Source organism: Canis aureus, chromosome 2 (genome assembly GCF_053574225.1).
Source record: "Canis aureus isolate CA01 chromosome 2, VMU_Caureus_v.1.0, whole genome shotgun sequence".
In the NCBI taxonomy this organism is placed as follows: domain Eukaryota; kingdom Metazoa; phylum Chordata; class Mammalia; order Carnivora; family Canidae; genus Canis; species Canis aureus.
This window is the reverse complement of record NC_135612.1, coordinates 1,901,358-1,923,229: the sequence shown is the minus strand read 5'-3', so window position 1 is coordinate 1,923,229 and position 21,872 is coordinate 1,901,358. Positions and strand designations below refer to the sequence as shown.

The following is a 21,872-nucleotide window of genomic DNA, read 5'->3' as shown; positions in this document are numbered from 1 at the left end:
CCAGAATAAAGATTATTACCAGAGATTAATTTCACCTGAATCATGCATGTTTGGCGAGGCAACAATCTAATTACCAAGCATCTGCTCTTCTTCTTCCTGCCCTGTGAATTGCATTCCTTCTCTTCAATTTCTCAGACCGCTGCACACTTCCCCTTCGTTCAGCATGACTTACACACTTCATTTTCCTGACCGTCTTTGAAATTTCCAAGTCTTTGTGGATTCCCTGTACATAAATACCATTAAATTTAATTTTCTCCTGTTAATCTGTGTCATGTTCATTTAATTCTCAGTCCAGCTGGAAGGACCTTGAAGGAGACAGGAATTCTTGCTTCTCAACAATGGCATTCCTCCTCCTTTGCCCACTTTTCTCCATTTGAAATTTCCACAGTGACCAAATTAAATAATGAGTTATGTAGGATCTAACTCCAAGGCTTTTTAAGTAACAATTACCTTTTTGGTATTTGTCTGCATATGCTTTAAAAAGAATTCTTACTACTTTTCTCAATAAAACGAGGCTCAGAGAGGTAAAATAATTTATCTAGGCTTATAACTAGTAGAGAGCAGAAGTGGGATTTGAACCCAAATCACTCTGCATGCATGCCAGTGTTAACTCCTGTGGACAACACAGTGATCTTTTTTTTTTTTCAAATGAGTAGTTGAATATGTATGACTTGTCTATTTGAATAACTAGCATTTTGGCAAAGACGAACAAAAGATTATTAGAGTCTACTATGAACAAATATAAGCCAACAAATTGGATAATCTAGAAGCAACGAATAAATTCCTAGAAACATAGAGCCTACAAAGACTGAATCACAAGGAAATAGAAAATCTGAACAAATAATGAGTAAAAAAATTAAAGCAGTAATCAAAACCTCCCAACAACAACAAAAAGCCTCAGACCAAATGGGTTCATAAGTAAAAGCTACCAAACATTTAAAGAATTAATCCTGCTTCCTTTCAAACTCTTCCAAAAAATTGAAGAGGAAGGAATATTTCTAAACTTATTTTACAAGGCCAGCCAAGGCCTTACACCAAAGCCAGATAAGGGTCCTACAAGAAAAAAAATTACAGGCCACTATCTTTGGTGCAAAATCCACAAGAAAATACTAATAAGACACATTCAAAAACATGTTGAAAGGTGTATAAATCATGACTAATTGGGATTTATTCCCGGGATGTAAAGATGATTTGACATATGCAAATCAATAAATACAACACAACACTTTAACAAAATGAAGGATAAAAATTACATGATCAAGGATGCCTGGGCGGCTCAGTGGTTGAGTGTGCCTTCAGCTCACGTCGTGATCCCAGCGTCCTGAGATCGAGTCCCACATTGGGCTCCCCACAGGGAGCCTGATTCTCCCTCTGCTTGTGTCTCTGCCTCTCTCTCTGTGTCTCTCATGAATAAATAAAAACTTTTTTTAAAAAAATTATATGATCAGTTCAATAAATGCAGAAAATGCATTTGACAAAATTCAACATAATTCATGATAAAAATTCTAATAAATCATAAGTAGAAGGAATGTATCCCAACATAATAAAGGCCATATATGATAAGTTCACAGCTATTATCATCCTGAATGGTGAAAATGTGAGTTTTACTTCTAAGGTCAGGAATAAGACAAAAGTGACTGCTCACAACACTTTTATTCAACATAGTGCAGGCAGTCCTGGCCAGAGCAATTAAGTAAAAAATGGAAATAAAATGTAAAAGAAAAAAAAAAGTGGAAAAGAAAGAAGTTAAATTTTCTCTGTTTCAAGCTGACATAACCTTATATATAGGAAGCCCTAAAGATTCCACCAAGAAACTGTTCAAACTAATAAATGAATTCAGTGAAGTTGTAGGATACAAAATCAAAGTACAGAAGTCATTTGCATTTCTATACGTTAACAATAATAGCATCGAAAAGAATTAAATAACTTAAGAATCTGTTTAACCAAAAGGCACCTGGTGGCTCAGTCAGTTAAGCAACCAACTCTTGGTTTCAGCTCAGGTTGTGATCTTAGGGTCGTAAGATGGAGCCCCGTGTCAGGCTCTGTGCTTAGCACTGAATCTGCCTGGGACTTTCTCTCCCTCGCCCTCTGCCCCTCCCCACTGCTCTCCCTCTATTTCTCTCTCTCTCTCAAATAAATAAATAAATATTTTTAAAAAAACAACCAACAAACAAAAGAATAAACTTAACCAAGTTGGTGAAAATCCGTACAGTGAAAATTATAATACAGTGAGAAAAAAACTAAAGACACAAATAAATTTAAAAAAACTCTTGGATTAGAAGAATTAATATTGTGAAAGTGTCCATACTACCAAACTTATCTAAAAATTCAGTGCAATCCTTATTAAAATTCCATGAGTATTTTCATACACATGTGCCTGGGTGGCTCAGTCAGTTAAGCATCAGACTCTTAATCTCAGCTCAGGTCTTCATCTCACAGTTGTGAGTTTGAGCCTCACCTTGGGCATGGAGCCTACTTAAAAATAAATAAAGCAATAAATAAACAAATATGTACAGCCAAGTAAATGATCAACAAAATGAAAAGGCAACCAATGGAATAAGAGAAAATATTTACAAAGAATATATCTGATAAGGGGTTAATATTCAAAATATATAAGGAATTCTTAAAACTTTATAGGAAAAGACTATAACCTGATCAAAACATGGACAAAGGGCCTGAATAGACATTTTTTCAAAGAAGACATACGAAGGGCCAACAGGTCCATGAAAAGGTGCTCATTATCATTAATCATCAGGGAAATGCTAACCAAAATAACAATGAGATATCACCTCACAACTGTTAGGATAGCTATTATCAAAAAGATAAGCAATAAGTTTTGGCAAGGATGTGGAGAAAAGCAAGCCCCTGTATACTGTTGGTGAGAATACAAATTGGTACAGCCAGTATGGAAAACAGTATGGAACTTACTCAAAAAGTTAAAAATGGAATTACCCTATGATCCAGCTGTCCCACTAGTGGATATATATCCAAAGAAAATGAAATCAGGATCTCAGAGATGTCTGCAGTGCCATGTCCACTGCAGTATTATTCACGATAGCCAAGATACAGAAATGACCCAAGTGCCCATCAGAAGATGGATAAAGAAAATGTGGCATATTTATATGTGTATATAAATTTGTAAATGTATTTAAATATATACATGCACACACGCATACACACAAACACGGGGAAATTACTAAGCCATTGAGAAAAAAGCAATCCTGTGGCACCCAGGTGACTTTGGTTCAGGTCTTGATCTCAAGATCCTGGGACTGGGCCCCACATTGGGCTCTCCACTCAGTGGGGAGCCTGCTTGTCTCTCTCCCTCTGCCCCTCCTCCCACTTGTGCTCACTCTCTCTCAAATAAGTAAATATTTAAAAAGAGAGAGAGAGAAATAAATCCTTTCATTTGTGACAACATGAATAAATCTTTAAGAAGCTATGCCAAGCGAAATAAGCCAGACAGAGTAAGATACATACTGTGTGGTCTTGCTTATATGTGGAATTTAAGATCTTCAACCCAGAACCGGAGGATAGAATAGCAGCTGCCTGGGGCTAGGGGGTGGGGGAAATGGGGATAGTGGTCAAAGGGTACAAAGTTTCAGTTATAGGATGAATAAATTCTAGGAATCTAATGTACAGTACAGTGAATATAGTTACTAATACTCTATTCTGTACTTGAAATTGGCTAAGAAAGTAGATCTTAAATGTTCTCACCACACCCTCCAAAATGGTACCCATGTGAGGTACTGGATGTGTCAATTAGCTTGACAGTGCTCATCCTTTCATGATGTGTGCATGTACCAAACTGTCACATGTATGTCTTAAACATATACAATTTTTATTTATCGTTACACCTCAATAAAGCTGGAGGCAAAGGAAGTCATGTTGTTGTTTATTAATTTTCAGTGGACAAAGTTTTTAGTTGGTGACTCCCGTTTCAATTTCATTGTTTTCTCAATTTTCTTCTATCAGGTATATGAGATAACATAAAAATCTTCAGTTTTCTTAGAATTAATAAAGCCAATTTCCCATTTCTGTCTTCTTTCTGATTTTTCTAGGATTGTCAGAAAGTGTTTATTTATTTGTCATATTAAAGAGATGAGGATTCTGAGTCTGACCTCACACCTAAACACGAAAAGGCATGAAACAGAGACTATACACCATGTAATAAATTAACTACCTTTTATTATGACTTTTACAATCTAAGTCTTATATAATCTATAACATTTTGTCTATGACTTTTATATCTATGACTTCTACAAACAGGAGTTTATTATAAAGTCAGCTTCCCAAAACTAGTAATATCTTCGGTCACGAAGACCAACTAGTAGATGATGTAGTCACCAGTGCATTACTGTGGGATTGACCATCCAACTCCTCTCTCCTTTTTAAAACTGCTCCGTCTTCCCCATCCACAGTCTGCAGGAGTAGCTACATTAATGCTTAGCCCTTGCATTATCTGGGTATTGGGAGTTGGACTGGATCTTAGCATCTCCTCCAAGCTGAGCCAGTGAGACTCTACCCTGGGGTTTTGCAAATGGGACTTAGAAGGTGATTGTTGATTTCCTCCCATTTTATTGTTTAACTGTCTCAAGCCTATGTATAAGTGGATTTTCTCATGTCTCTTCCTGTATTGTCCACGCAGACTTGATGTCACGGTCCTCACTGTGCTCTACCACTGTATTTCTAGCTTCTCCGTAAGAAAACATTACGTCACAACTGGTCACCCCCTATCTGCTGGGATGCAGTCACCTCAATAATATAGTGCTTTCTGTGCCAATAAAAGTTGGTACTGGTACCAACAAATATTAGTAGGATACATTTCCTGTATTGTCTGTTCTTCAGTTCCACGGAGTATCATTAAATGAGATTGAACAACTGCATCAGTCTTTACAGAAAGATTTATGTTAACTAAAAGAAATTATGACATAAAACGGAGAAAATTAAACTAAATAATTAGCATAACATCTACCACAGTGGTTTTTTTTTTTTTCAGGTGATGTTACTTTATGAAAGATAGGTAAGGACAAGCAAATTATGAACATAATTTAAAGATAGAATTTATTCTCTGATGGTTTACTCATGCAAACTGCACATAAAAGAAAGTAGTACAGTTTGTGTAACATTGCAAATATAAGGACTCAAAATGCTAGGTACAGAAGTAGTGTGACATCCTGAAAGTCAAAATGGAATTTGTGTTTATACAACTAATAATGATTTTTATTTGCTGAGTACAGACTGATTTACAATGAAAGTTTTGCTAACCTTGATAAAAGTTCATTAACCGTTTACATGACTTCTTACACCTATGTAGTTTTATTTTACAGTTGCAAGAATTCCTGTTACCAAAAAACTTTAACTTGCATAAATAATAAAATGAAAGAAAAATGTACTGAAGGACTTAGGAGAGTGAAAAATTGAGGCTTTTCCTAACCCATTCAAACTACAATAAAAAATAGCCTTCTTGCAGAATTTATATTTTGTGCCTTTGAGATCAACTCCTTAGCATAACTATGGCAAAATCACGATTAGAAATTCATTACTTTAAAATTATAAAATCAGTTAAAAATAAAAAAAATTTAGAAGTAGAATTATCAACTAAAAACGCTCACTTTTAATAAGCCAAACAATAAAAATCCTATTATCTTCATACTTAAAAGTCCTGAAATGTCATTTGTATAATTTGAATGTTTCCCAGTTTGGAACTTAGGCAGGTGGGATATTTCCTTGAATTATCAAGGATATTCGATATAGGTTTTTTAAATGTCAGTCTCATTAGGAGATGGCACTGAGACGTTCGTAAATAGTGTAGTATAGATGCAGAACAAACTACACAACTTATTATAAATGCATTACAGATATTTACATAATGGAATCCTGCTTGAATGCCAGAAGTTGCTACTGGGTAGGACTCAACTATTTTACAAAGTTTTCTTACACACATCTACTACTTTATTTTTAACAATTTAGTCTATTTTAAAATATTGTACTGTATTTTGAACATAACTGCAGAATAAAAATAGATAATGGCACATTAGAAAACTCAGTATCCCACAGATGATTGGATAATGAGGAAAGTGTACCTACAATCATCTCATCAGAAACAAACTACATCATGGAATGTTAGTTATCCAAGCCTGCACAGTAATGACATTTTAAATTGCAATCATCTATTGGCCAGCATCACACTGAAGGCATCGTTAAACATTCAAGCAAAGACTGCTGGCATAAACTATTGAAAGAAACATACATACACACACATTCATACTCTCTCTCTCATTCACTCTTGCTTCTCACATTATAATTACATTGTTCTAAAGATAGATACTGATTTTTTTCCCACGAGAAACGTTATCAAAATTTGCTACTAAAAGATGACAGTGCTTTCACAAGAATAAGTACAAGTTAGCTTGCAAGTACAAGACAATGGGGGGTAAACAGTCTTAAATTTTCTAAGTAATTTTTAGGCTTTTTCTGGCAACCATACCATACTTGATTATGCATAAACTTCTCAGTTTGTAACCTGAAATCTGCAAAAAAAAGAAAACCAAAACCAAACCTAATTTCAAAAAATTACTATATCGGATAACCCTGTATCATAGATTATGTAATTTCGTATTTTATTAGCCTCAAAACATACGGTCTAAAATACTGAATTTAAGACTTGAAAAATAGTCATTTTGAAATGATAAAGGATTCCAAAATTCATGTCTACTTAAAATCTTAAAAGAAAATGCACGATTAATGATCTTGATTTAGTTTCAGAGTGTGCATAAAAGCACCGTATGTCTCTCACCATGTTTCACTCACTTAAAAAAGTGTTCGCTAATGTTATTCCTTTTGCATAATGTGCAAAATAAAAGGCAAAAAGATTAAAAGCAAATCTCTATCTTTCTCTTGCTAGTGCTTTATGACCTTGTTATTATTACAAAGTCAATAGGGACTATGCAGAACTTTGGTATAAATGATAAACAATACTACCATCACAGCTGAGGATTAAGAGGTGGTCAAAAGAAATGGAAGTGGGAAGAGATTCAGTAACACCCCCATTTATTAAAACACCACCAAATTAAAAGTGAAATAAACCACAATGAATTATAATACAATTTACACATTGAGCACAGAAAATTAATAAATCTAACAATATTTATAAAAAAAGCAAAATCAGTCTTTTTCCAGAGACTAAAAACTGTTGTTCAGTCTATCATCAACTGCTGCTACACCAACTTTAGAGCCAAATTTAATTTCAAGTAAAAAAAAAAAAAAAAAAAAATTTACAACCACAGATTTCGCATAAATGGAAACTGGTCTTTCCTTGATTTCCCTTTGAAGTCACTAATGAGTATCTAAAACTGCTGCACTGCAGGTTTCTAATCAACTTCCTGAGGGCTGTGACTGGGAGGCAGGAGCCATAACAATCTGCGAAAGCGCAGGCTCTGTACTCTGGTCCGCCATCTGCGTGAGGACTGAGGTGGCCACAGCTTCGGCCTTGGAGGTTGAACTGACTCCATTGGATGTGCTGACAGAACTATGCTGTATAGCTTCTGTATGTGGACTACTTGGCACTGACAGGTCTTCTGAACTATCATCTTTATCTGCGGTATGATAGCCAGATTTCTTCTGCATGGCGGTTACAGGGCAATCTTTATGAGCCAGAAGAAGCTGTTTCAGCTGTGCCACTTCATTTCTCAGCAGGGTGACTTCACTCTGCAGTTGACCATTTAATGAACTCAAGTCTTCTGCTTTCTTCTCTAAAGACTGAACCCACACTTTCCTTTTTTGTCGGCATCTTGAAGCTGCTGCTCTATTTCGCTCTAGAAATTTCCTCCTTTTTTCATCAGGATCTTCATTAGCTGCTCTTCTTCGACGACCACTTGTATTTTGGGTCTGTGGAGTTGTGTGAGCTGGAGAAGCCGGTGTTTCTGTAGTGGATGTAGCTGGCTGTTGTAACGACTGTGGTCGAGATTCCTCTGACTGAGTTCTAACCAATCCGCTGCCATGACCTTTGACTGTATCACCATTGGTAACCGGAGGATGTTGCTGGGTCAAAGCAGCTTTTAATCTCATTTTTGCTTCTGACTGTACTGGTTGAGGGGAGGAAGGACCTGGAATTCCTGGAACACTAGGCACCATGGTGACTGGTCGAACAAGTGGGACTGCAGCTGGAACATGCACATTAGAACTTGTAATTGATGCAGGAATAGCAACAGGCATGGTCTGTCCATTAGGAAGATGCAACAGAAGAGGAAATGGGCCTGGTACAGGAACGATTGGTCTGTTGGAGGATGGTGCCTGGGTGATTACAGTACTTGAGGTTGGTGAAGGTACTGCTTGCTGAATAATTACACTTGAGTCAGAACTTGTAAGCAGCACGTTGGGAACCTGTAATGATGCTGGACGAACAATAGCTGATGTGGGCTGTGCAGTTTGTGCCAATGGTACCTCCTTTTCATCACTGGTAGTAGACTCTGGGTGAGGTAAAGGACTATCCTGGTGAGTTGTTTCTACAACAGAGGGCTCCTCAATTTTGCTTCTTATGATAGGTGTTGCAAGAGGGGATAAATCTAGAGGCATTTTTTTAATGTCGTCTTCTGAGGCTTTCTTGAATTCATTCTCAAATGGACTTGCCAACTCATTAAATAAACCCACTTCTTCACAGTTTTTCAAGAATCTTGTTGGTGTAGGGGTCTGATCTGTCCACATCCAGGGGCAGTGCATAGAAAGGGTTTGTCATCACTCATATTCCACAGGTCCTTGTACTGCCTGGCAGAATTCACATGTAACTTGAATTTCATAAGTTGAGCAACTTATCACGTCCTCTGTTTCATGGCAAGGATACTTTCTAACTGGTGGGCCATGAGCTTTATTCACTGTTGCCAGGAATCCCTCAGCTCTAATCAAGTAAGCAGTCCTTCTCAAGTCTCCATCCAAGTATCTCTTCCCAGGTCGCTAGTTCATGCTTCTCGCGGCCGCCCGGGAGGCCCGAGCTCAGCCGTGTTTACAAACTACCCCTACCACAGTGTTTTGTAACTTCATGTGGAGAAGATGTTCAGACCATGAACCATACAAAGGCGACCATCCAAAAGTATGAATAACCTGATAATGTTACAGATGACTTCTTTTTGGCCAAATGTATTAAGTGTGTTTAAATATGTCTTGCTAAATTGGACATCACCAGTACTAACGTGCCTCTGAATCACACACAAGGAACACAGACAATGGCAAAGGAAGGTGATGAGTACTTCCTCAGACTTGTGGAAATCTGCTTTGGGCAAGTCACTCCATATATCTCATGAAATATGGGTCTGCTGGCCTGTGAATTTCTGTGGGACCAAGGGGTGCATGGGGATCTTCCCTGTGCCCTGTACCCACGATGATGCCACATTATCTCGTTTCTTTTCTAGACAGATATTCTTGAAACTAAGTAGCTTTCTATAATGATATATTTGTTGACTATCATCTGGTGTATACACTACCCTAAAAAAAGGGAACCAGGGGGATCCCTGGGTGGCGCAGCGGTTTAGCACCTGCCTTTGGCCCAGGGTGCGATCCTGGAGTCCCGGGATTGAGTCCCGCGTTGGGCTCCCAGCATGGAGCCTGCTTCTCCCTCTGCCTGTGTCTCTGCCTCTCTCTCTCTTTCTGTGTCTATCATGAATATATAAGTAAATAAATAATCTAAAAAAAAAGGGGGGGAACCAAGAAGTTAAAAATGTACAGACTAGCTTCTCATGGATGTCCCTGATCCCTGATCTCATGCCTTTCTCTTCTGCCCTGTCCCTTTCTTTAATGTTTCATATGCCTTTTGGGAAAGTATGGCCATGATGACAGGAGTCTATCTTGCTTTAAGATGCATCTGACTTCTCTCTGCAGCAGATTTTTACAGGTCAGAGTTATTCAGTCCGAAATAATTGCTCACGGGTTCTAAAATTCTCTGCACCAGTAGTAGTCACAGAACTTGTCTTATTATTCTTCCTATTTCTGGCAAGTACACACACACACACACACACACACCTCAAAGTATAAATATCAATTGTTATAAAACAGCATAATACTAATTCATAAAGCAGAAGATAAATACTTTTCTTACCAGCTGTTAAGACCAGAAATCTCACAATTAAATATTTAATATTCTTATTTTGCAGATCAGTGCTAATTCCTATCTTTCATCCCTATTTTGCACAAAATAAATTTTTGGCCAAGAAATATCCTATTCAGATCGTCTTTCCCCTCCACCTCTTCTTCCCCTCCTTTCTCCATCTCTTCTTCTTTCTCCTCCTTCTTTTTCTTAGAGAAAAGGGGGACATAGTTTCTTTCTTCCAATTAGAAAGCTACATTTAGGTGTTAGTAAGAGGTCAGGTTTTCGACCACATGTAGAAAGCCAGTCTATACACATAGGGAAAGGGTCAATAGGAAAAGGAAAGAGCCCTGAGAGTATTGCAGAGCCTGGGGTTGCGGCTTCTAAGGCCCAGGTGAATTCCTGCCCTTCTTACAACTAGATTGTTCTCTTTTCATTTCACTGTATATCATCGTGTCTCTCCAATCAATTTCCTAACTAAGAAGGCTAATCCAAACGTGCTTTATGTCACTTATAAGCAAAAGAAATCTCACTAGTAAACCAAACTAATAACAAAAAAAAAAAAAATGCTTCCTTGTCTCAGACCACCTGGTCCTGTTTGACAAAAGGCAGACGTTTACTCCAGACTTCATCATTTGCATAATTGTTGTACAGTGTTGACTCAAAATATTAGTAGCATGCTTTCTGTGCATTTCACTCCCCCTTTCACTCTTATTCAAGAGCTAGGTTTCCTCCTCCAGCCTACAACAAAGCAGAAGCAAAATTAAATCTGAGAGGAGGATTCTCAGATCTGTGCTTACAGAGCCAGCTTTCTCAATAGACTACGGGATTTGGAGGCGGCGGCATTGGACAAAAGGCAAAGAATACGTATAAGCTGGAGCAAAGTTAGATGAGAGAGAAAAACCCATAGTCTTTGAAGAGGGAAGAAGAAGGAATATCTTTGTCTCAATAGCAGCAAACAGAATAGAATGGACAACAACGAGCAAATGCCCTAAAGAGTCAGCACCAGTCCATGTCATCCACAAGGACAAGCCACGGTTCAACAGCTCTGCAAGCCTACTAGCCCCTTAGGAGGAGAATAAACATTTGACCATCCCGTATGAGATGGAAGCATGAAGGGAGCATTTGCTCCTGATCAATGGGAAATGAAAAGAACCAACTGGGGATATCCCTATGTGAACCGTCAGTAACTGTGTAGACCCGGCACCAACGAAAGCCAGAGCCCAAAGAAAAGCCCAAGATTACAACACTTCTCTGTGGAACTAAAACCTTACTCAAGCCAAGAGAGACCTTAGGGTTTATGCATGAAAGATTACAACTTGCCAGAAAAAGAAGATAAAGAACCAAATAATAGTTGGTTTAAAACACAAAGCTGTAAGTAGTAATTGCTGACTGCTTTTTATTTCTCTACTTTCCCAGTTGTCTTCACCATCTACCATCCTGAAGGATCGACTATAGTAGCAGTTTTGCAGGAGTTAACAGTCATCTGCTACTGCCTTCCCCTATCCTGCCTTCCCTGGGATTTCCCAAGGGCTCTTTCTTACCCATTTTTCATGTTGAAGATGGTTAACACAAACATAGGGCTTCTTGAAAACATTCCAAGTCTGTCTTCACAGCACGCCCCCAAAGCAGCAAAACTCCCCATTTTAAAAATACAAACTTTCACTCATCTATGACCTATGTAATACGTATGGAATAAACAGGAGATACGACAACCAATACTACCGAAAGGCTTGGTTTCAACATCTTAGTTTGTTAATGGTGAGTTTCTTGGAGCTCCAAGCTTGATGCTGGATGACCTCTCCTGCTTTTCCAAAGAAGATGACTGAACTCCTTTGTTTACCTATCTTTTCTTGTCATTTATTTTTCTCACCCACCTTCCCTCTTAACTTGAATCCCTGGAGGCCTTTATTCCATATAAGTAACCCAAAGACCATACTTCCAATCTGTTTCCAGATATTTGGGGTAGTGGCAAGAAGAGTAAAATTAAAGGGTTAGTTAGCTTGATTTTTTATACAGGAAAGTAATGGGAAAGATGGCAACACATGGCATTATTCCACATTCAAACTCAGATTAACCTATCTGATTCAAATGCCTGTCATCTTCACTCTAGCTGTCTCTCTCTTCCACTCAGCTGTGTTATGATTTTTAAAGCTATAAGAAGGGGTAGATTTGCTTTAAAAAAAAAAAAAAAAGACAAGACTTGTTTAGCTCCTTTGATTCCTTGTTGATATTCTAGGAATAGAAATGTCATACAAAAAAAAAAAAAAGAAATGTCATACAATTCCTTCTTTGAAATATGTTTATCTATTTATCCAATCTTTCTTCTTTTTCCTCATCTATTCCCTATCTTCCTAAAAGTCACCAAGTGTCTATATTTTTCCTACACGTTTCTTAACATCTTTCTCCAAAAATTATTCCTCCTTTCTTCTTCCTTACTTTGCGTAAGGTTAAGTGGCTTGGTTAAGAGGCATTGAAAAGATTTAAGCAAAGGAGATAACTATAACCAAATTGGCATTTTGGCAAAATTTTTCTGAATACAGTCATTTGAACAGTGACCACAAATAAAACATTAGATAAACATTCCTCTCGAGGCTCATCCTGAATGCAACTGAACTCTGAATGCTTGAGCTTCATGTTCGCCAGGGTAACATTAGCTCTTTTCTTCAACTGCTCTTATTCTGACCTGAGAGTCAGAAATGTCCAGAGATATTCATTCTGTTTTCTCTGTCACTGCCAATGAAATTCTTGAACTCCTGTATTCTCCTTACTTTCCTCTTTTTAAGATTTATTTTCTATGGTCCAAACTCCCACTGTGTGATCTCATTCTTCACTCCTCCCTTGGGCACTCCCATTCCAAGATTAACAAACCCATATATCTTCACATTCTTCATTCATATTTTTTTCAATGTTTATCATTTACTAAAATGTGATTGTCTCCAGAGGGACTCCCTGAATTTACTCAATCACTTTCCTGCATTTTAAGTGCAAGACTGCAAGAGGATTTCCAGGATCCTCCTTACTCTCCACTCACTTCTGGACAATTACTCCTCTCCTTTTAAGCCTACCTTCTACTCTTTCATCTCACTGCCACATAACAAAATCATTCCCCCTTCTCTTTACACATTGATGTCTTTGTCCTTTCCTTCATCCCCAAATCCTGTCATCCCCTCAGGGACACATAGCTGATCCATCCCAAATCATAGCTCCTTAGGTTTCATCACCTCCTTATTCCTAAGGACCTCTCCTTAGCTCTATTTCAGGCACTTACTTCAATGGCCACATCTTGAGCCTTGTCTTTATATGCAGCTACTTCACCACTAAAATAATGCATGTGACTCCTCTAAAACCATACCTTCCTATCCTTCCTGCTTACTTTGTTTATTATGCTCAGTCCCACAGATCTTGCCCATCATCAAGATCATCAGGCCATGAATTCCTCTATTATTGTCTAGCAACCATTCTTCTCTTTAATTTTTTTTTCAGTTTCAACTTTTTATTTAAATTCTAATTAGCTAAAATATAGTGCAATATTAGTTTCAGGAGTAGAATTTAGTGAAACAACGCTTACATTCAATACCTGGTGCTCATCACAATGCTCTCCTTAAAACACATTATCCCTGCCCACCTCCCATCCAGCAACCCTCAGTTTGTTCTCTATAGTTAAGAATCTCTTTTGGTTTGTCTCCATCTCCTTATTTTTTTAAACCCCCTCCTCCTATGTTCATCTGTTTTGTTTCTTAAATTCCACATATGAGTGACATCATATGGTTTTTGTCTTTCTCTAACTTATTTCACTTAGCCTAATACACTCTAGCTCTATCCACGTCTTTGGAAATGGTAACATTTCATTCTCTTTGGTGACTGAGTAATATTCCATTATATATACCACATCTTCTTTATCTATTCATCATCAGTGGACTTTTAGGCTCTTTCCATAATTTGGCAGTTGTTGATAATGCTGCTATAAACATCACAGTGCATGTGCCCCTTTGAATCGGTATTTTTGTATCCTTTGGGTAAATACCTAGTAGTACAATTGCTGAGTCATAGGTCATAGTTCTATTTTTAACTTTTTGAGGAACCTCCATACCCTTCTCTTTAGTTGGAGAAATATGTTGACCAGAGGTAAAGAAAAAATGAAAATTTTAAATGGGGCCTAATACACTGTGAGATTACAAGCAATCTGACAGCAATTCCTCATTTTCTCCCCATTAAATGTCCAAAAACATGGGCCTGAACTCAGTTTGCTGCTTCTTCTCTTATACAATGTAGGCATTGTACATCTTGAGTTGTGCTCTGGAGATTACAACTTGCCTTTGCAAGGACTCAATGCCAGGAATTATCTCTTTTCACTTGTGCATCATCACTGTCAGCCTCTTCACAGTTTGATCCTGATGACCCGTGATCTTCCATCTTTCGCCTTTAAGCATCTCATTAACATTCAATGCTCCTGACTTCCTCTGCCTTAGAATACTTTCTTCTTTTGGCTTGGGTGACTGTGTAATCTCCCAGTTTCCCTTCTATCTTCTGTGCTGGCATATTGTCCTACTCTAAGCTCTAAGTATTGGAGAGCCTTTTATCTCAGTCCTAGGCTGCCTTCTTTTTTTACACAGATTCTCTGGGTAATCTTGTCCAGTCTCATGATTTTAAACAAATACCCACCATTTGCTTCAACGTGGATGGAACTGGAGGGTATTATGCTGAGTGAAGTAAGCCAGTCGGAGAAGGACAAACATTATATGTTCTCATTCATTTGGGGAATATAAATAATAGTGAAAGGGAATATAAGGGAAGGGGGAAGAAATGTGTGGGAAATATCAGAAAGGGAGACAGAACGTAAAGACTGCTAACTCTGGGAAACGAACTAGGGGTGGTGGAAGGGGAGGAGGGCGGGGGGTGGGAGTGAATGGGTGACGGGCACTGGGGGTTATTCTGTATGTTAGTAAATTGAACACCAATAAAAAATAAATAAAAAAATAAATAAATAAATAAATAAATACCATGTATATGCTGTGTACACTGAAAACTCCCATCATCATATCTCTAACTCCTGACCTTTCCATTTGGAAGTCAAAGAAGCACCTTAAACTTCAAATTGTGTTTGGCTTCTCCCTTATGCAATTAAAAAGTTAATTCAGCAGACTCAAACTGCCCAAATTCTGCACATCCCAAAGGTCTAGCCTGGCTCTTTATTGGCTTCTAGGAGATAACCTTTGAGCCCTTAAAATATTCTGCCTAATAAAGAGCCTTTGTATTCCTGGAGCACCAAGTTATGCTCTATCAGTTTAAACTTGGGGACCTGGGGATTGGACATTGATTACCTGAAGTCGGCCATGTGGGTATCCCAGGCCTATGTGAATGATCCCCAGGAAAAGCCCTGGACACTCAGTCGCAGATGAGCTTCCTTGGTCGGCAATACTTCCATGCCTGTTATCCTACATTGCTGCTGGGAGAATTAAACACTGCCTGTATGACTCCACTGAGATAGAATTAGAAGAAGCTTGTGCCTGGTTTCTTCTAAACTTCACCCACATAGGGTGACTTTTTCCTTTGCTGCTTTTAATCTATACATTTTTGCATAATTATAGCTATGAATATAAGAGCTTTTCTGAGTTTTGTGAGTCCTTGTAGTGAATCATGGAACCTGAGGTTGGTCTTGGGAGCCCCCAACACTCCCCTGAAACTTGTCCCTCTTCCGCTTTTCCTGTATTAGGAACTGCCATCACATCTGCACACTCAAGCCAAGAATCTAGCAATCATTTTTGAATTGTACTTTCTTCTTATCCCACTCATCTAATCCATCACCAAGTTCTCACTGTTTCAGCCCCAAAGTATATCCTAAATCTATGTGTTTCTCTCCATCTCATTAATTACATTCCAGTCCAAGTCAAAGCCATCATTCACATGGACTGTTGCAATAGCCTAACTGCTCCCTTCTGTTCCATACTTAAATCCTATAACCCAGCCCTTAGTACAAAAAGTAACCATCCACATTTGCATCCCTACAGCAATTTCTCCCTGCACTTACAATAAAATCCAAACTGCTTTACGTTGCCTACAAGATCTTATATGATCTGTCCTGTCTATATCATCTTCCACCACTCTTCTCATGAACACTGCTCAGGCCCTCAGTCCTTCTCCCTACTTGTCCAACATTCCAAACTCATTCCTGCCTCAGGGCAGGTATATCTACTTAAATAGTCCTCCCCAAGATTACAACTTGGCTTACTATTCAGACACAGCTCAAGTGTTAACCTCCAAGAGGCCTTTTCTAACACATCTACCACTGCCTTCTAGCACTTTCCCTCTCAGTTGTATACCCCTGTTGCAGTTCCTTCATTGTCCTTATCATGAAATGAAAGCCTGTTTTATGCTCTGCTTAGTGATCTATTATATGTATCCTCAACTATAACATATGCAACATAAAAGCATACCATCTTACTCTTTAGCAGACCTTAAAATTGTCAAATATGTAATTGTTGATTGGCAGTTAAAAGATTTAAAACCATGGAAATTAGAGAGGACAGTCACAGGGAGATATTGGCAGTTTCTGCTCAAGCCTTGATAAGAGAGAAATTAATTACAATATGTAATATATCTCCTATGCTTATATAAGATAAATGTGTCAGGTTACTTTTGTCTGACTCCAGTAGATGTATCTACCTAAACCCCTTTCCACTAAGTCCATGCTTTTTGTCTTCACAGATAAACCTTTTTGTCCTCATATATAAACCAAGTGATGGATTTTGCCAAAGACACTTAAAATTTACATTATAAATCAATTTATATAATCTATGTATAATAATAAATATTATTATTTGCATTCTTTTCATGGCACATAGCCATGTTGCCTAATAATATTTGAGTTTCTACTTTATCTTCGATACTGTTCATGTTCTACTTGTCCAGTTCCCTCAGTTCCTTCTCGGGCCTCTTGCCTATCTCTACTTTGTCCTTCCATTTCCTAAATGAGATATTAACAGTTCAGTCCTGAGCCCTCTGTGTTTCCCAATCTATACTTGCTTTCATACACAAACTGCCATTCCTAGCTCAAAGATATCAGTTAGGCTTCCATGAAACCCAAATCTTAATCTTACTTTAGGGAACAATAATTGATCATTGAATTGATTATTGAATGAATTTCAACTTTTATTCTGGTCCCTCTAGTCCTCATATCTGGACAGTTAAGCATTCCTCTTAGATGTTTACATTTTAGCCAACTATTTTCCACTACCAGATTAATTCCCTTAAAACATCGCTTTATGCATGTCACTCATTCTCTCAAATAATTTTACTGGTGTCCTCTACCTGGGTCTCCCTGGAATTCATAATGTCACATCAAAATACTCTTCTAGTTTAAATTCCCACTGATGACCTACATCAACAACAACACATATTAGTTAATCACGATGTCCCAAGCACTATTCTAGATATTGGAAGTCTGCAATACACAAAATTTTAAAACATCTTACTTTCACGCATCTTTCTGTTAGTTGGAAAAAAGCGACAATAACCAAATACACAAAAATAAGTAAATTATATAGCATATTAGAAGATAATAAGTGCTAAAGAAAAAAAGATGAGTGTCAGGAGGGTCTCTAATTATAAATAGAGTGATCAAGGCAGACCTCATGAAGTAGATAACATCTGAATAAAGACTCAATGGGCATACTGGCATAAGTCACAGGAATATCTAGAAGGAAGGTATTTGTAACATTAGAAAGAGCAACTGCAAAGGCCTGAAGCTGATCAATGTCTGGCAAGTTCAAGAAATAGCAAAAAGGCAAGTGTGGCTGGCATGGGAATAAATGAGATGGAGACTCAGAGGAAATGAGGTCAGAGAGGTGATGGAAGCCAGATCAGAGAGAGCCTTGTAGGCCAATATGAAGGATCTTGTCCTCCAACCAAACTGGCCACCACCTCCGTTTCCCACATGTACGTAACCATTCCGGCTTTTACAGATTTGCTTAGCAGGCTTCTTTTTCCCTGTCTGCTTATCTAAAGCTCACCAGGCCCAGATTACTTCTCCCTTCCTTTTTAACACCTTCCATACCTCCTGCAGACTACAGTGATTTTTTTCACATTTTATCACACTGTTGACACTTAGCATATTTATGTTTTTGAACATCTTTCTAACTTGTCTATGTCTTTGTAATAACATCTCATTTTATGGATATTATTAATATTAATTCATAATGATGATAATGATTGTATTTAGGGCTTTGGTTGGCAGGTAATGCTAGCTATCACCCCTCTGGCCCACCAATGAAAGATGAAATTATCCACATAGAGTTAGTATATGAAAAATGCATAGCATCTAATTGATTCTCAATAAATAGCAACATTTATTATTTATTTCCTAATCAATGTCATATTTCACTTGCAAACGAAGAAGGCCAACTTTTTTTTCATTGTCAAAATATGAGTGATTATTTGACCAACTCATGGTGATTTCTCCCTCTTACTAAATATCTGAACCACTCAAATCTTACACAGTCATATTCACTCTTGATACATTTCTTGTATTCTTAATTTACTCTTACTTGTTTTTACAAATTTATCTTTCATCTTCTCAATTAAATAGCCGGTCAGCTTGAGGGCAAAATCTTATACACTATTGCACCTAGCTCAGCATTTCATGCCACAAGTATTATGGAATGGGTGTATCAGGAAGAATGATATTCTTTCCCCAAGCTTTTTTGTATATTGCCACAAAATACCCTCTTCACAGGACACCTGGGTGGCTTAGTGGTTGAGCATCTGCCTTTGGCTCAGGTCATGAGCCCAGGGTCCTGGGATCAAGTCTCCCATCAGGCTCCCTGAAGGGAGCCTGCTTCTCCCTCTGCCTGTGTCTCTGCCTCTCTCTGTGTGTCTCTCATGAATAAATAAATAAGATCTTTAAAAGAGAGAGAGAGAGAAAGTAAAGAAATCCACTTCTCTTTTGAGCAAGGGCCATCTCAAGGCATCCTGAAAGAAAATGAATCAGGCACTAGTATTGGTGTTCTAATCACCTTTGGATGATTCACTCCTGTATGAGCACAGCTGGCTTTTTGCCAGGCAGATCCTTCCCAAGAACAAGCAGGCTCCTGCCCTTTGTCTGAAGCAGTGCTTTGCCAGGCCTTAAGCTAGTTGATGGGAAGAACAATTTCTCACTTCTATTCTTTATCTTAGATCTTTTGGAGGGTAGGAAAAGCAAGTGCCAAGATTTTTTAGAAAAAAATAAAAACAGACAAGAATATGCAACTTCCCAAGGAACCAGAAAGCAGCCTCTTCTTTACTTCAGACCCTTAACATGACCTTACTAAAACCATCCCATAGAAATGGTTGGTTTACACCTGAGGAAACTAAGGCACAGAGAAGTCAGAAGCTTGTCAAATGTCACCCAGTGAGGAGGAGGCAGGGCCAAGTGACACTTGCTACCTATTTGGTCTTCTTCATATACCCCCTTAGTGTCCTTGGTCAGATGGGGAGATGGCATACAAGCAACACATTAGTTGGATTCAAAAAGTTAATTTTTAAAAAGGGGACACATTCAATAGGCATTTCATATTGCTACTTAAAATTATAAAACTTCAGAGTTTATTAAGAATAATATTCAGATCATTTCAAACCAACTACCTTAAATATTCCTTATTAGAAATGAATGATGGTGTGGGTTCATGTTTTTTGTCTGTTTTAACAAAGGCTGTAGGTAGGCAGGCACTCTGGGATACTGTATGCATTGTTGTTATCAGATAGGACGTTTTATATTTAAAATTGAAACAGATCTTAAGATCTCAACCTCATCCATGTATAATTCAATTATTAAAGGAACTTAATAGAGAAAACAACTTTATTTTCAGACACTTTGGCTTTTGACGAAAAAGCTAGTAAAATGAGCTAAGGGCTAATTCATATTATTTTCCAAATTTTCTCCTTTAGAGTCATCATCTGCCTTATCATTCTCTAAACATCTGATAAAGAGCAATAATTTAGATTTAGAAAAGGTTGATGGGTATATATTGTTTCAGTTCCTAGATGATAGCATCACTCCCTTTGTTTTAAGAAAGTGCTCTTATATTCCAACTCAGTCATTCCAGTAAGAGGCTTTGACCCCACCTCCCCACCAACAATGTGAGCTAAGCCAGGTCCATCAGAGTCCTATGACTTCTAAAAATTAGAGCCAATAAAAAGTGTCTTGTCCTTTTTGGTAATAAATCTGTATGTGGCTGATGGCCACAGTTCCAGATCTGAGGAAGAACTATTCAGGAGTGATTTCAACTCAAGAAACCAAAGATAGATGAGAGAAACTTTTGAGCCCCATGACAACTGTGCCCTTCCCATTGCCCATGTAAATTAATCAGTAAGTTGCAGGGTTTTTTTGGTCTAAGTTAAGGATGGGTTCATTCACTTGCAGCCAAAACAATGTAAACTACTACCAAGAAAATGCCTTAAATCATAGTTGCAACTTCCTTGAAGGTATGAGCTGAATGTGCTATATTCTTATCACTATGCTCACTCAATGAAGTACCAAGCATGTTGTGACTGCTTTTTAAAAATATGCTTGTTGGTTTTCACTAAACGGAATGACTCTAATCATTTGAGGCCGCAAAGCAGATTGGTTCAGACCTGGAGGGAGCAGATACTTTTGATCAGGAGGAAAATAGTGTGTCCCCCAATTCATTCTGCACAAGTAAATTTTTAGGCACAGTCCTGGCCCTAGTTATATAACGAGACCTCACTAAATACAACTTACAATATCAAATCATAGTCTTGTAAATAAAAAGCTCCTAAGGTATTACTTAATTAGTATAAACTTTTTCTTTCTTTCTGACTAAAACTGGTTGATGTTAAGATGCCTTGACTAATTTGAGCACAGACATTTAGGTCTTATTTAAAGACTTAGGATGTGTGGTAAATAAAATTGTCTGTTGTATGACTTCTCTAACTGGGAATATACAGTCTGATGAACTCATGACCGGGGAATAGTCTCACAAGATCAAATCCTGAAGAGGTCAATGACCACTGGCCAAAACGTGTTTACAGAGGCCATTTATGAAAAGGATTTAACTCCAGATCAACATCCTCAGCATCTGACCTTTATTCTTTCCTCATTTCAAAGGCCTGTATCCAGTACTTGGCTTCTTGCCTCATCACCAAAGGCATTTTGATTTCCCAAAAGATAAATATTAATAGCATAGCAAACACATGTGCTTTACAGAATGCAGAGCTAAGAGTTAGACATTACTAGTTTATAAATTTGCTGAGAGCTTCCAGAACTACTTTAAAAGACAGAGTCCCAACCTCAAAACACTTAAGGACAACAGAGGAGACAAGACAAGAACATGTCAGCTACCAAAAAATAAAAGTACAAAGTGTATTGCTGGGAAAAAAGAGATAGGAGATTATATTGATAGCCTGAAGAATATGCTATAGGACATGCTGTACAATAATAGATGGGATGAGTACTGGGTGTTATACTATATGTTGGCAAATTGAATTTAAATTAAAAAATGTAAAAAAAATAAAAATAATAAAAAAGCAATAGAAGCTATTATTTATTAGAGCAATTACTACATGGCAAGTGCTATATCTCAGTAACTTTGCAGAATTTCCCCCACCAAACAGAACAGAAAGCTGGATATTGATAAGAGTTAAGTGGTCGGCCAGATGCCATGTAATTAGTAACAGAGCTAGGGTTCAATCCAGATCTATGCCCAACTTTTAGTCGTTTTTCAATTGTTCTTATTTCTTGCCTTGGAGCTGACTGTTGGGCTCCCTTTTCCTGTCCTCCTTGGTTTTATGTTCCATT

General features: G+C 37.8%; 1 pseudogene; it reads right to left on the bottom strand.

Annotated features, from left to right (window-relative positions):
* Window positions 1–5,047: 5,047 nt before the first annotated feature.
* On the bottom strand, window positions 5,048–9,011 carry LOC144291841 (cyclic AMP-dependent transcription factor ATF-2 pseudogene; annotated as a pseudogene).
* Between the last annotated feature and the right edge of the window lie 12,861 nt (window positions 9,012–21,872).